Source organism: Struthio camelus, chromosome 12, assembly GCF_040807025.1.
Source record: "Struthio camelus isolate bStrCam1 chromosome 12, bStrCam1.hap1, whole genome shotgun sequence".
Lineage (NCBI taxonomy): Eukaryota > Metazoa > Chordata > Aves > Struthioniformes > Struthionidae > Struthio > Struthio camelus.
In genome coordinates this window covers 7,639,472-7,651,660 of record NC_090953.1, presented here as the reverse complement: position 1 = coordinate 7,651,660, position 12,189 = coordinate 7,639,472, and the positions used below count along the sequence as shown (strand labels likewise).

General features: G+C 55.1%; 1 protein-coding gene across 3 annotated transcripts in view; it reads right to left on the bottom strand.

The window, feature by feature from the left end:
- The window catches only part of RGMA (repulsive guidance molecule BMP co-receptor a), a 29,066-nt gene that overhangs the window by 7,109 nt on the left and 9,768 nt on the right, over window positions 1-12,189 (bottom strand). The gene's annotated exons all lie outside the window — the stretch shown is intronic.

Sequence of the window (12,189 nt, the reverse complement as noted above, 5' to 3'; positions counted from 1 at the left end):
AATTACTGTGAACTGTGTTCAGACTGACTCCTACTGCAGCCAGAACGTGTGCGCCCTCCCTTTTATCCATCTGCAAGCTTGGGGAAGCCCAGCCCTGGCACTGCCGCTGTGCTCCAGGCGCACCGTGATGCAGAGGAAGTGTGTTTGAGCAGGCTCTGTGCCGGCACCAGTGCCTTGCACGAGCACAGCAGAGAGCTTTTTGCTGAGGTGCTGGAAACCACCCACTCTGGCAAATCTTACACCACTGTAGCAGTCCTAGGGCAGTCCAGCAAATCCCCAAGAAGGTGCCAGCTCTCAGCTTGATGAATAAGGACTCAAGGTCACGAGCTTGACCCCATTTCTCTCCTATAGCTCTTTGCTCCCCCCTCGTATAAACCCTTTTTCTCTCATTACTCTAGCTTAGCTAGAGACACCTCTGCCCTGACACCCCCTTGCAAAGTCCCAGGACCAAACCCTCCTTCAAGCTGTGCAGCTGCTATCAAGGTCTGCTGCTTCCAACGCACAGCCGAGAGCCGGACGGGAAATGCAGCACGCGGAAGGACAGACGCAGGACAAGAGCCTTCCCCAAGAGCTATCGGGCACCCGATCTGCGCCGAGCACCTTGATGCAGCGGGCTCTCTCGCGTGCCGGGACCTACAAGGGCCAGACCCTGCTCAGGGCAGCCCTGACACGCTGCTGCCCCTGCGAAGGGCCGAAATGTCGCTTGCAGCTTAAATGTCAGACTGAAAGGGTAAGAGTGATCCTGCTCCTTCACAGAGCCTGGGGCCAGCCCTGCCTGCTGGGCAGGTCAGCAGTTCTCTGGGGCACCCCACCGGCTAGTGCGCTGAAGGGTTTGCTGCCCCAGCCGGGAAGTTTTCACAAACGGGTTTGCCAGACTGCTTATGGCTCTGCGTGCATCTCCTCAAAGATGCACCCCAGCGCTACGGCTGCATCCCGCAGCTGCTCGGGGCACCGGCGGGTCCGAGGGCAGAGGAAGAGGCTGGAGCTGCGAAGCTCTTGCTTCACCTGCCGTGCACTTCGCCCGGCCCCGGGAGCAAGTGGACGACCTGCCCACGGAAACGGCAGCGATTGCAGCGGGAGCGTGTGCCTCTGCCCTTTGCAACAACCGTGGTTAGGAGCAGGGGAGCCGGGACCAGAGCCAGGCACTGCTGGGGCGGGGGACGTCCCTTGCCAGGGCCCATGCTTTCAGCTGCCGCGTCACCTTGACCACCCGCGCACGCTCGCGGCAGTCAGAGCAGGCAAGGCATTTTCCACTCTCAGCCTCCACTCGGCAGGGGCCCTGGGGCGTGCTGGCAAGCTAGAGGAAGGCAAAGAAAATTTGGATCTGTTTTTTTTTTTTTTTCCCCCTCCCTAAAGTCTGTTCCCCAGGGCAGTGTGGCTTCTCTGGAGCAGACTTGAAAGCAGCTGGGCGAGCGCACGTGGCCTTCATTGAGCATCACGCAGATGCTGCTCTGCCTCTGCCAATTTGGAGCCCTGCTGGGTGAACCCAGGCTCACAGCACTTAAAATTCATGGTGTTTTCCTTCCTCTCCTCTTAATCAACCCCCTCGGAGTGCTTGGAAACTGGATGGGATCAGAGACCAAACGTGACAACAGCAAAAAAAGCCCCACCATTTCCAGATGCTTTTGTGGTGCCTCTCGCAGATGGACACATATTATTCCTGTCTCCTCCTTGTTTAGAAGGAGGCTGGCGATGCATTTGTGCCAAAATCATTTCAGATTTGTTTAAAAAGAAAGTTACAAACCCCAGCATTGTTTCAGGGGCAACAGTATGTTTTAGTTTTAAACATTCCCTTGTAGTGCTGGAAACCTAAACATAGCCGGTGCTGGAAAATCAGGAAGGGGGAACAAGCCTGTAAAACACTAAGCAGTTCTGCTTCAAGAAACAGCCTCTCTCCACTCTTTCCAAGAGGAGTGAAGTGCAAATAGGAAATGGTGACAGGTTCTTCACAGTTTTAAAATTCATGTTTAATAAACCCAGATGCTAGCAACAGCGCAGAGACCATAGGGCTTGTTTTGTCCTGGCAGTGTCCAAATTAAACCTGCAAGAAACTTTGTGGAAAGCCGTTGTGTTTTGCTTTAACTGCTCGTTAGCCAGAGGTAACTGGATAACAGTTTTTGACCTGGTACCTGGGCTCTGATACCTGCTTCTACATTTAGGGGTCGAGTATGTATGTCATCTGCCTCTTTTCAGCCCCAAGATTGTGGATTTCTGCCAAAGTCACATTGCTTAACAGGGGGCTTCCCACCGCATGCAGCTGATTTGCAATGGCAGCGTACTGCTCCGTGCTTCTCCTACGTGAGAGATGCTAACGTGAACGTCCTGTTACCAACAAACAGAAAAGCCTGGCTCCCTGCCATTTACCTCCCTTGCTCCAGGAGGATTATATACATTCAAACAGGGCTGTCCCAATATGCTATAGCTAGACCACTGCCAAAACTCAGCGAGGGTGAAGTCAAGGTGCTGCTTGAGCCAGTTCTTCTGAGAAAAGGTCACATCAGCGCAGGCTATCACACGCCTGCCCCAGTATCGATAATACTGTCGGAGCGATAGGAGCAAGCACGTTTGCTGGCACGGGGAATGCAAGCAGGCAGCGTTTCAGGGCGAGACGCTCGAGGTTTGGGTGTGGGCTCACCAGGGTGGAAAACAAGGAAATTCCATCTCACTCCCCCTGATGACAAACTGCATAAGCCCAACTCTGTGAACTCTCCAAGACCCTCCTGGTGGAAGAAAGAAGTTAAGAAGGCATGCAAAAGCAACACAGATGCCACTAGTGCTGGCTGTCTCATACGGCCGCGGTATCAGGCAATAGGATCCTTGTTCTCTCAGCAGTTATGCCTAAAATAAAGCTGGAGGGTGCTCCAAAGTGGCGCAGCAGACAGACTTGCCTTCACTGCAGATAGACTTGCCAGCACAGCCAGAGGGCCTGTCCCTGAACGTACAGGCTCTGACACCCAAATTTACCCCAGGCTTAATATGGCACCAGGAGGAACTGGGGGACACGGTCCGGAGCCTGTCCAGACAGCAGCTTGCAGAGGGAAAGGTACTGAGCTTTTAGGCTGCTCCCAGCCCATCAGCTCCTACGCAGAGAGAGCCTGAGCGTGAAAACGGCCTCCCCCAGCAACGGTTGCAGGTAATGTCCTGACACTGTGTAACAGGATTTGAGCTCTTAGGAGGAAAAAAGCTGTAGCACGTTGCTCTTTAAGGGCACGCTTCATTCGCTCGGATCAGGAGACGTACGCCACGGCCTGGGGCAGCATCTGCTCCAGACAGAGCGGGCTCTGTTTCAAGCCGCTGGGGAGGAAGATTTTCCTGCCGCCTCCGAGCGGCAGCGTCCCTGGTGCGACGTCAAACTACTCGCCTTCGCCGAACGACCACGGAGCAAGTCAAGGACACGGGGACGCAGCGGGCAGCGAGCCTCCGGGCTGCTTTTTCTGCCAAACCGATCGCTAGCGCGCAGCGCTCGGCGCAGCCCGCCGCCGAGCATGCCACGCGGCCGCACGGCCAGTGGGTAACTCATGACTTTATAAGGTACTTTCTCAAAAAAAAAAAAAAAAAATGAAGGCAGGAAAAGCCCATCGCTTTCCTTCCTAGGCCTGAAGGGGGAGCGTTCTTCTTAAAGATGTTATCGCTCCAGTTTTGGCACGCGTCCCCTTGCGCTGTTTCGCTCGCGGCCCCATATAAGGCCGGATTTCAAAAGCCAGGTGCCGCGGCGGCAGCACGCACAGCAGCCGCGGGCCCGCACGGGCCCTTCCCGGCCGCTCCGCTCGCGCTCCCTTTCCCCACCCGTTTTTCCACTGGGTTTGGAAAAACGCCGGCGCCTCGCTGGGCGCTCGCGAGAGGTGTCGTCCCCCTTTGCTAAGCTCTCCCTCGCCGAGGTCGGCGAAATACCCCGTGGGTTTCGCGGGGCAGGCCTCCGCCCGGCCTTGCTCCTCTCATCGGTTGGCAAAGGCCGGCGCTGTGGGTGCCGGCCGCGCCGACCTGCTCAATGCGGCGATTGTGTGCGGCGCGGCCGGGCTCACGCGAACACCTGCGTGACTCACCCCCCGGCGAGCCACGTGGCCGTGCCGGAAACCTGCCCGGCGCAAGGGCTCTGCCGGAGACGGAGTGGCCGGGACACGCTCCGAGCCGGGAAGGGAAGCAAACAGGCCCCTCTGCCTCGCCGTCACCCCTCGTCCCCTCCCTGGCAGCAGCTTTGGCACCGCAGCACACGCTCATTTGTACACGCGCCAGGGGACTATGTTTATTCAATCTGCCATAATCTATTTTCCATCTACTCACAATGCATCTGTTTTGCAACCACAGACGACCTAGCCCGGCAACAAACCCCTCTCCAACGTGAAGCCAGCAAGTCTCTCCCAGGAGCGGGCTAACAAGCATGGACCCGGGTGCCACCATCACCCTTGTCTGCAGCAAACGGGCCTTCGCCCCGGGGACGACCCCGTGCCTCACACTGGTGGCTGCACCTCCTGGCGGTCCCACCACCCCTAGCCTCCCTCTTGCCTTCGCCTTCCACTTTGGAGCAATCTCGGGTCCCATCTCGGTGCGGACAGACCTAAGAGAGGGACAGGCTGGGACAGAAAGCAAAGGGGCATCCGGCCCACGGCTGCCCCCCTGCACTGTAACTGGCTGCACTGATTTATCGAGACCAACGGTTTTGGAAAGTTTAAGGCCAAAAGAAAATATTAATTTGCCTGGCCCACAGACTATCACGCCAGCATTTAACCCAGTGACCTGTGTTTGTTTAAGTGCGTATCCCAATAGGACGTCTCCAGCCTGAGCTGCATACGGGCTGAAAAGTCACCACTTCCTTCAGTGGACTGTTTCAAGGGCTTATCGCCTTTACAAAATGTGTGTCTTGATTGTGACTGGATTTTATCTGACTTCATTGTAAGGGCATTAAAAAGAACCAGTGATTTTCTCCAAAGCAGTAAAAAGTCCGTTAGTAACCAGTATGTTTCCCTCAAAGATATTTACACACTGCAATCAAGTCTCTTGTCAATCCTTTAGATAAGCTAAACGGTTTGCACTTTTAAGTTCTCACTGTAAGGTGTTTGCCCAGCCCGACAATCAATTCTGCTGCCTCCCTTCCCCCACTTCAGCTTTTCAGCCTCCTTTGCCAAATCCTGAGGTCTAACAGGGTCCCTGTCGCTGCGCCCACTGCCCGCCTGTCTTACGCCCTTGGAGATCACACCTTTTGTTGCGGTGTTACCCTGGAGTGCTTGCACCAAGCTGCTCGTCTGCAACAACCTTTTCAAGAGTTCCTGGTCTCCAAAAGAGCGTTCCTCCATCCAACCGACCTCCCGTGGGCTGCATGCCTCCTTCCTCCACACATCAACTGGCATTTGGCCACGCTGAAGCCATGCTTGCGGCGAACGGTGGACCCGGGTCTCACTGCTCTGCCCCGCTCGTTGCCAGCCCTCGCCGACCCACCAGCTTGCGCACTAGCTGTGCGTTTCATCGGCAGGGATTTCACCAAGTGACTGAGTGCATTAAGTTTACTTCCTTTCTCCATGAAACCTCACTTAAAACATCCGCACTGGACAGCCACTTTTTGCGGTCTGTCAGTCACAACGGTCTTAACCCTTTGACCATTTTGTGCGTTCAGACGGCTGATACTCCGACGCTGTCACAGCACGCACAGTTAAATTGAATGTGCAAACGTATTACATGAGTGCATCTAACAGCCAAAAGGCTAATCTCAAATAATGAAATCAGGTTTGTGTGACAAGACTTACTCTTCAGCTATGTTGATTGCTTTTAATTATAGACTACTAGCCTTTTAATTCTTTATCAGTGCACCCTGTTTTCCTCTGGACTGGTGTCAGATTGCCTGGATTACATTTACCCAAATCACGCTCTTTCAGAAAACCAGCACACAATCAACAATTCCTCTGTTCCTCTATAATTTCTCTAGTAATAAGAATTACTGGAAATTAGTTTCAGTAAGCCAAAGATCCCTCAGCCAATTCTTTTAAGACTCTTGGGTGTATGTTAACCAGACTTGTTAATTTTAAAATTTTGACTACTAAAAGATGTTGTTTAATATCCTCTTGGTTACCAACAGACTGGAAAGTATTTCATCACCCACATGTGATGCAAATACATCATCCTATGTCTTTCCAAATATATGGATTGAAGCATAGATGTGCGAATCTTGCACACGCAGTAAAAGACTTTTTTTGAGAACCCAGTAAAATGTAATTACCTTTGGCCTCAGATCTGAGCACCTAGACTTAGGCTCCTAAACACATATTTATTTAAGTAATCTAAATAAACATATTTATGCTGACACCTCAATAGGAAAGGAACGATTCTCGGACGTGCTAAATACCAGCAACTTCAACCAACTTCAAGGAAATTTGGGCTATTCAGCTCCTGGGTGGACAGGAGTCACCACTAGTGCAAGAACAACTGGAAAAAGAGTTAAAAATCATAGTGCTCCCTGAAAAATTCACTGATGGGATCCACTCCACCAAGATTTCAGCAGTCCAAAGTGAAAACAGAGTGGATTAATTACATCAACCTTTTCGTCAACCCCTTCACCTCCAGCACCACCAGGCTGCAGTGCACCCCCATCACAGCGGGTAAGTTTAAATGAGAAAAACAGCATTACTGGTAGGAAAGTGGCAGGAGGGAGAGGAACAGTTTCTGTGTGTGCGCACTTAAGGCAGGAGGGAAAAGCTAGGCTGAAATACATAGCAACATATAAATAAAATAAAGCAATGCTTTAACACCTAATATAATGCACTCGCTCTATGCCCGTGCTTGCGTGCCTGGGCGCCCGGAGAGCGTGATGCAGGCTGCAGGGTGCGTTGCTGGGCGCCCGCTGCGGGCACCCACGGAGCTGGGCTACGGCAGGTGCGCACCTTGGTGCCTAGATCAGGTGAGAGCTTTGCATGGGTCAACTGGCGTCTTGGCATGCTGCGGTGGAAAATAAGCCCATAACTGCCGGTTCAGCGGTATGGAGTGAGAAAGCAGCCCCCACAGTCCCACCAGCACTGATGGATGGTGTCTCCTGTGCAGGGGCCAGCTATATTTCAGGAGGAGGAGGCTGAGGGAACCATGCAGCGAGGAAGAGCCCAGTGGCCATCTGACCCAGGCAGTGTGAAAGGATTTGTGCACCACGGCAAGCGCTGGGCTCCTCCAGCGACCTCCTTTGAACTGTTAATCAAGCACAATCTTGCAGAATAATAGCCTGATTATTATTGCCTTGTTTGCATAACAAAGAGGCCCAATAAAACTGATTTGACTGGGCTCAGAGGGGGTGTGAAAGATCAGCCCTGAGAAAAGAGCTGCAGGAATGCAGCAAACTGCTCTAAAGCCTCAACCCAGGAAGAAAGACAATGCAATTTGCCATCAAGAAAAGCCCAATAGACCAATAAATTACCCATGTGCAAAGGGATTAGATCAGGTTTCAGTTGCACTGAAGTGGGGGGAGGAGGACCAGGAGGAGGGAACTGCAGGGGAAAAATAAACCTGACTCTCTTAAAGCGCTGGAGCTCATATTTTGCAAGGGCGTGCATGGAGAGGTTCACTCCAGAGGGGCCGCTCTCCATCCCCTGGGCTAGATTTTGCACTCTCTTCCACTGGCAAAAGCAGCAAATGCAGTAAGTCCAGGCGAAGGACAGGCTGATAGAGTGACTGCAGACACACGGCAGTGTATCTGAGAGCACACTTCATTCCATGCAGCCCCCCTCTTTTAACCCAGTCCTTGTCCTGCTCAAGAGGATGCTGGGGAAGGGCTTTCTCCAGTTTCTTTTTGTCAAAAGAGGGGAACGGAGGGAGTTTTTCTCATTTTAACCTGTGTCAATCACTAAAGCATCTGCAGGACCTGCCACGGACAACTCCTCTTTGTCCTCAGCGCAGGGTTCACGGCCCCCCACCTCTCCTTGCCTGGTGACACAGAAACATGGGACAAGCACAGGCAGGAAAAAAAGCAGAGTCAGTGTCTTCGCCAGCTAGAGCACGAACCGTTGGATGCTGCAAAAGAGCCCTTGATTGCTCGTGTCACTTAGTCAGCTCTTTCGGCTCTGCGTATCAGCTTACCGCGGCCCCGGCATGCTTTGCAGGCGCGACCACATCTCTCCGCAGCCCCCCCACCGCCGTCTGAGGCGAGCCGGGCCAGGATTGCGGCTCTGGGCTCCCCTAGACCTACCCTTGCCGGCAGAGGAGAGGGCTGGCACTCGCAGAGCGAGCAACAACCACAAGTCACGGCGCGCTTAGCCGGAGCCCCTGAACCGCTGAAGATGCTGCTCTGAGAACTGCAGTCAACGCTTGGGAAGTCAGTGAGACGGGCTGAAAGGAGGAACAAGGCATTTGCATCCAAAGCAGCAGCAGCAGTCACTGATTGACCCCCTGCTTTGCTCTTAAAACTTAATCTTGGGATTTGGAGTTTGGCATTGCTTTTACAACAACTGCTGATGCTTTTACCTGCTCCAAGGGGGCAGCCCGACCTCACCGGCGCTGACAGAGGGCCGGGAGGATGCGGGGTGTGCGCCCCATCCTGCCGCGGCTGTGCTGCAGGAGCTCAGGAAGAGGAGCGAGGGAAGCCACCCGGGTCCCCGCCACTGCGAGAGTCACGGAGCGGCGACGGGATTTACCCGCGAGCAGAGCTGCGGAGCGGCAGCGGCTTTTCTCCCTCCTCGTGCCCTGCACGACGCAGCCCGCTCAGCCCCTGCCCCGGCCGACGTCTCCAGTGATGCATAAGGATCCCGTGGTCCCCGGCTGCGGCAGCCTCGAACAAGGCTTTGGGGTCGGCAGCCCCGTATCCCAGTGTTTTGATTCCAGCAGAGACATCGTGCTTTCCATACCAGAGCCTTTCTCCCAGACTCCCTTTGCGAAGCGTTGGAAGGCACAACCCGCCACACACCACAGTCCTGGGGCCCTCCAGGTGTGGCAGCAGGTCCCTCTCCCTCCTCCTCCTCACCGGGCCGAAGCAGGCGGCAGAGGCTGGGGAGGGAAAAGTGCTTTACGCTTACAGGTGTGTATTCCCTCTAGGAATAATCATCCCAACCATACTCTTGTGAAATTGCAGCCCTTCAAACGCCGAGGTAAATGAGACACAAAATGAGCAGATGGAGAAAAGCCCGGAGCACATAAATCTGGATGAGGCAAATTTATACAATTAAATGCCTGCCAAAAAAATTGCGGCATCTCAATTGGCGGCGTTGTTTTGAGCGCGGGGCGGGAGTGGCGGCTGCCCAACTCTCACAGGGTGTCCTGCAGCCCCACACAACCTACGGACGGCTCACACGGACACGCACACAACCTCGTGTCCTCCTGGCCTGTCCCGGATTCGGAGTTGAGCACAGACTGAAGCATGTATGTGAATCATGGAAGTCCCTTGCGTGTGTGCACCCAACGCAAACCCTTGCACCACAAGCACACCCCCAGCAGACCCCAAACTCACACTCCATGGCCCGAGCTCCGGTGGAAGCAGAAGACAACATCTGTTCCTCCTTCAAAGCCACAGATTTTCAGTCTGTGTCACTGTCTCCCGCTGCTCCCCACGGCCCACCTGGCTTCCTCCGTCCCACTAAAGAGACACGCGTTGTTTTGTGCTGTTAGGGTCTTTTGTGCTCCCAGATCCCCGCGGGCATCAAAGCGCAGAGGCAGGGTCTCCCCTGAGGACGTCCTGCCACATGTCCTTGTCACCTCAGAAAGGGCTGGCTGGAGTGCGTCACGCGGGTAGAAAAAAGGTAGCTAGTGAGAAAACCAAAACGGCGTCGATCATCATTAGGTGCTTTGGGGACCAAAGTCAACAGCTGTCCGGAAAGCACAGGAAACCGAGGTATGAGAAAACACTTAGGACTCGAGGGAAGCTTGGGCTCTATCTAACCCATGAGACCCCCCCAATATGCGCAAGGAGAGTTTTCCTTGCCTGGAATTAAATGCCAAAGCTCCCCTCCATTCGCATACTGTGGGAAACGAGACTCGGCAACCCTTCTGACGATCCACCTTGAAGGACTCTCTGCTCTCACAGCTGCAGGGAATCCAACCTTCGCCTGCCCAAGCCCAGCCCTGCGCGGCCCTGGCCGGGACGCGAGACAGAGCTGCTCAGTGGGCGCGCGCGAGGGCTGCGTGCGCGTAGGAGCCAGCTTGTGCTCCTGCAGCAAGAGCCCAATGACTTCATCAAGGGGATGGCATCTGGTTTTGCTGTTGGACATAATTCAATTCTCCCCCTCGCTGCAGGAATTTCAGCTGGCGAAGCAGTGATTTACTAAGCCGGGCTGCACTTGAGTGCAAAGCAATCTGTGGGCTGCAATCGAACGCCTGGTTATTCTTAGAGCTCAGGGACAAGGAAATAAATATCCTGGTGATGGGAGCTCTTCTTTTAATCCCGGTAGTTGCCAACTGCAGGTTACAAAGCTTTCTAAAGGCATTCAGCAGCGCTCCCCTTAGAAGTGCCCTCCTGGTACCCTACGCCGCCGGGCAGGGCTCTGCCCACACGACCTGCAGCATCAAGACAGGATTTGCTAGGACGCACAGAAAAAAGGCCTGAGCTCCTCGCTCGCCCTGCCCCAGCACCGCTGCATCTCTGAGCATCCTCCTTTCCCCCCGCGCAGCCCTGCCAAAGCCTGCGGTGCTTTCTGGGATATGCCCATCAGGGAGCCGGAAGAGAGACCGCAAAACTCATTGTCGCTGTGGCCAGAGCCGGCGCTGCAGCCCGGGTCTCCGGAGACAGCAGGTTGGTGCGGAAACCAAGCAAAGCCCCCAGGTTAGGAAGTTGTTAGGGCCGCACGGCCCGGCGAGCGCTTTCATGTGCACGGCTGACTCGGTGCAGCTGCGCAGGCCACAGAGAAGGAAACCTCAGCTGCTGGCGCTGTAAACCCTCAGTCACTCTTAATATTCCTCCCAATCCCAGTAACCGAGGGCCTGCAATCTAAAGAAGGCAATTTCGAAGGAAGAAAAAGCAACACATCCACCCTATCTGCATTAAAACAGGCGCCGCCTGTTAGCCCCACACGGTCTTGCTGGCAGTGGCAGAGGGATCCCTGCTCCGAGTCAGAGACCAGCTTCAAGCGAGCAACACAACAGGGAAGCGAGAACATCTCCAGGTTTACGTTTGAATCCCTGCCTCCTTCCCTGCCCTACCAACACGGCGGGCCGGAGCGAGTCCCGCGCCGGCGCCGCCGCCGCCGCCGCCGCCGCCGCCGCCGCCGCCTTGCCCTGCCTCCCCCCAGCACGGGAAGCGCTCCCCGGGCTGTCGTTTCAGGTGCTGGGAAGGTGTTGTTTTAACGACCCCCTCAGCCCCCCCCACCCCACCCCTTCTCAATTTCGACCTAATCCCGAGATGGCATCCTTCCCTGCCGCTGAGACAGAAGCCACTCATCAAGCAATCCCATACACCTCCGACAGGGCCGGATCCGTCTCCGGGATAAACCACGCTGCCTGGGCGGCAGAACATCCTCCCTCTTCGGAGACAGCAGCGTAGCACGGCTGAAAGGGCAAAGGAGAGCCCCGAGCCGGGAGAGCTCCCAGCGGCCTGCTCGGCCCGCGTCTCCTGCCAGCGCCCTCCGCGGGGCACGGGCAGGCGAGCGCGCCGGGGGTCGTCGCCGGCCGGGCCTGGCCCAAGGGCGTCGAAGGCTGGGGCCGTCCACAGGGGACGGAGCCCCTTCGTGCGAAAGCGGCACCAGGGCGAACCAGCCCAGGGTTGCACGTGTGGAGGGGCGGTTAAGCAAATAAATACATAGGGTAGGACTCGGCGAGGTGCTGGTCCGTGAGCCAAGCCGCCCCCACGGGGAGCCCGGGCTCCGTTGGCGCCCCGCTCCCGCTGGCTCCGGATCACCTCGTTTTGCCAGTTCTTTGCACCTTATTTGACTGCTGGAGGGAGAGTCAGACAAACCAGCCAACCAGATCCCGTATCAAGTTCTTTCTTGCACCGTAAATCTCAAAGCCTCAATGCTTCAACTCAAACGCTCCATAAAGGGAGTTAAGCAACACGTACTGCATCGGATCAAAAGTTCCCAGAAAAAAAAAAAAAAGGGTTTCTCTGCATCCAGCCTGCCTGGGTGTTGAGAAATCACCGCTGCGCAGGGAGAGCTGGAGGGACACCTTAGCCCTGAACAGCACCGAAAAGGCTCGCTTTACTGCGTTTGGGCGAAGAGGGTGAAGCGGGAGGAAGGGTGTAAGGCATTTATTTACTTATTGCATGTGTGTGCAAGACTGCTTCACCTACGGTTACGC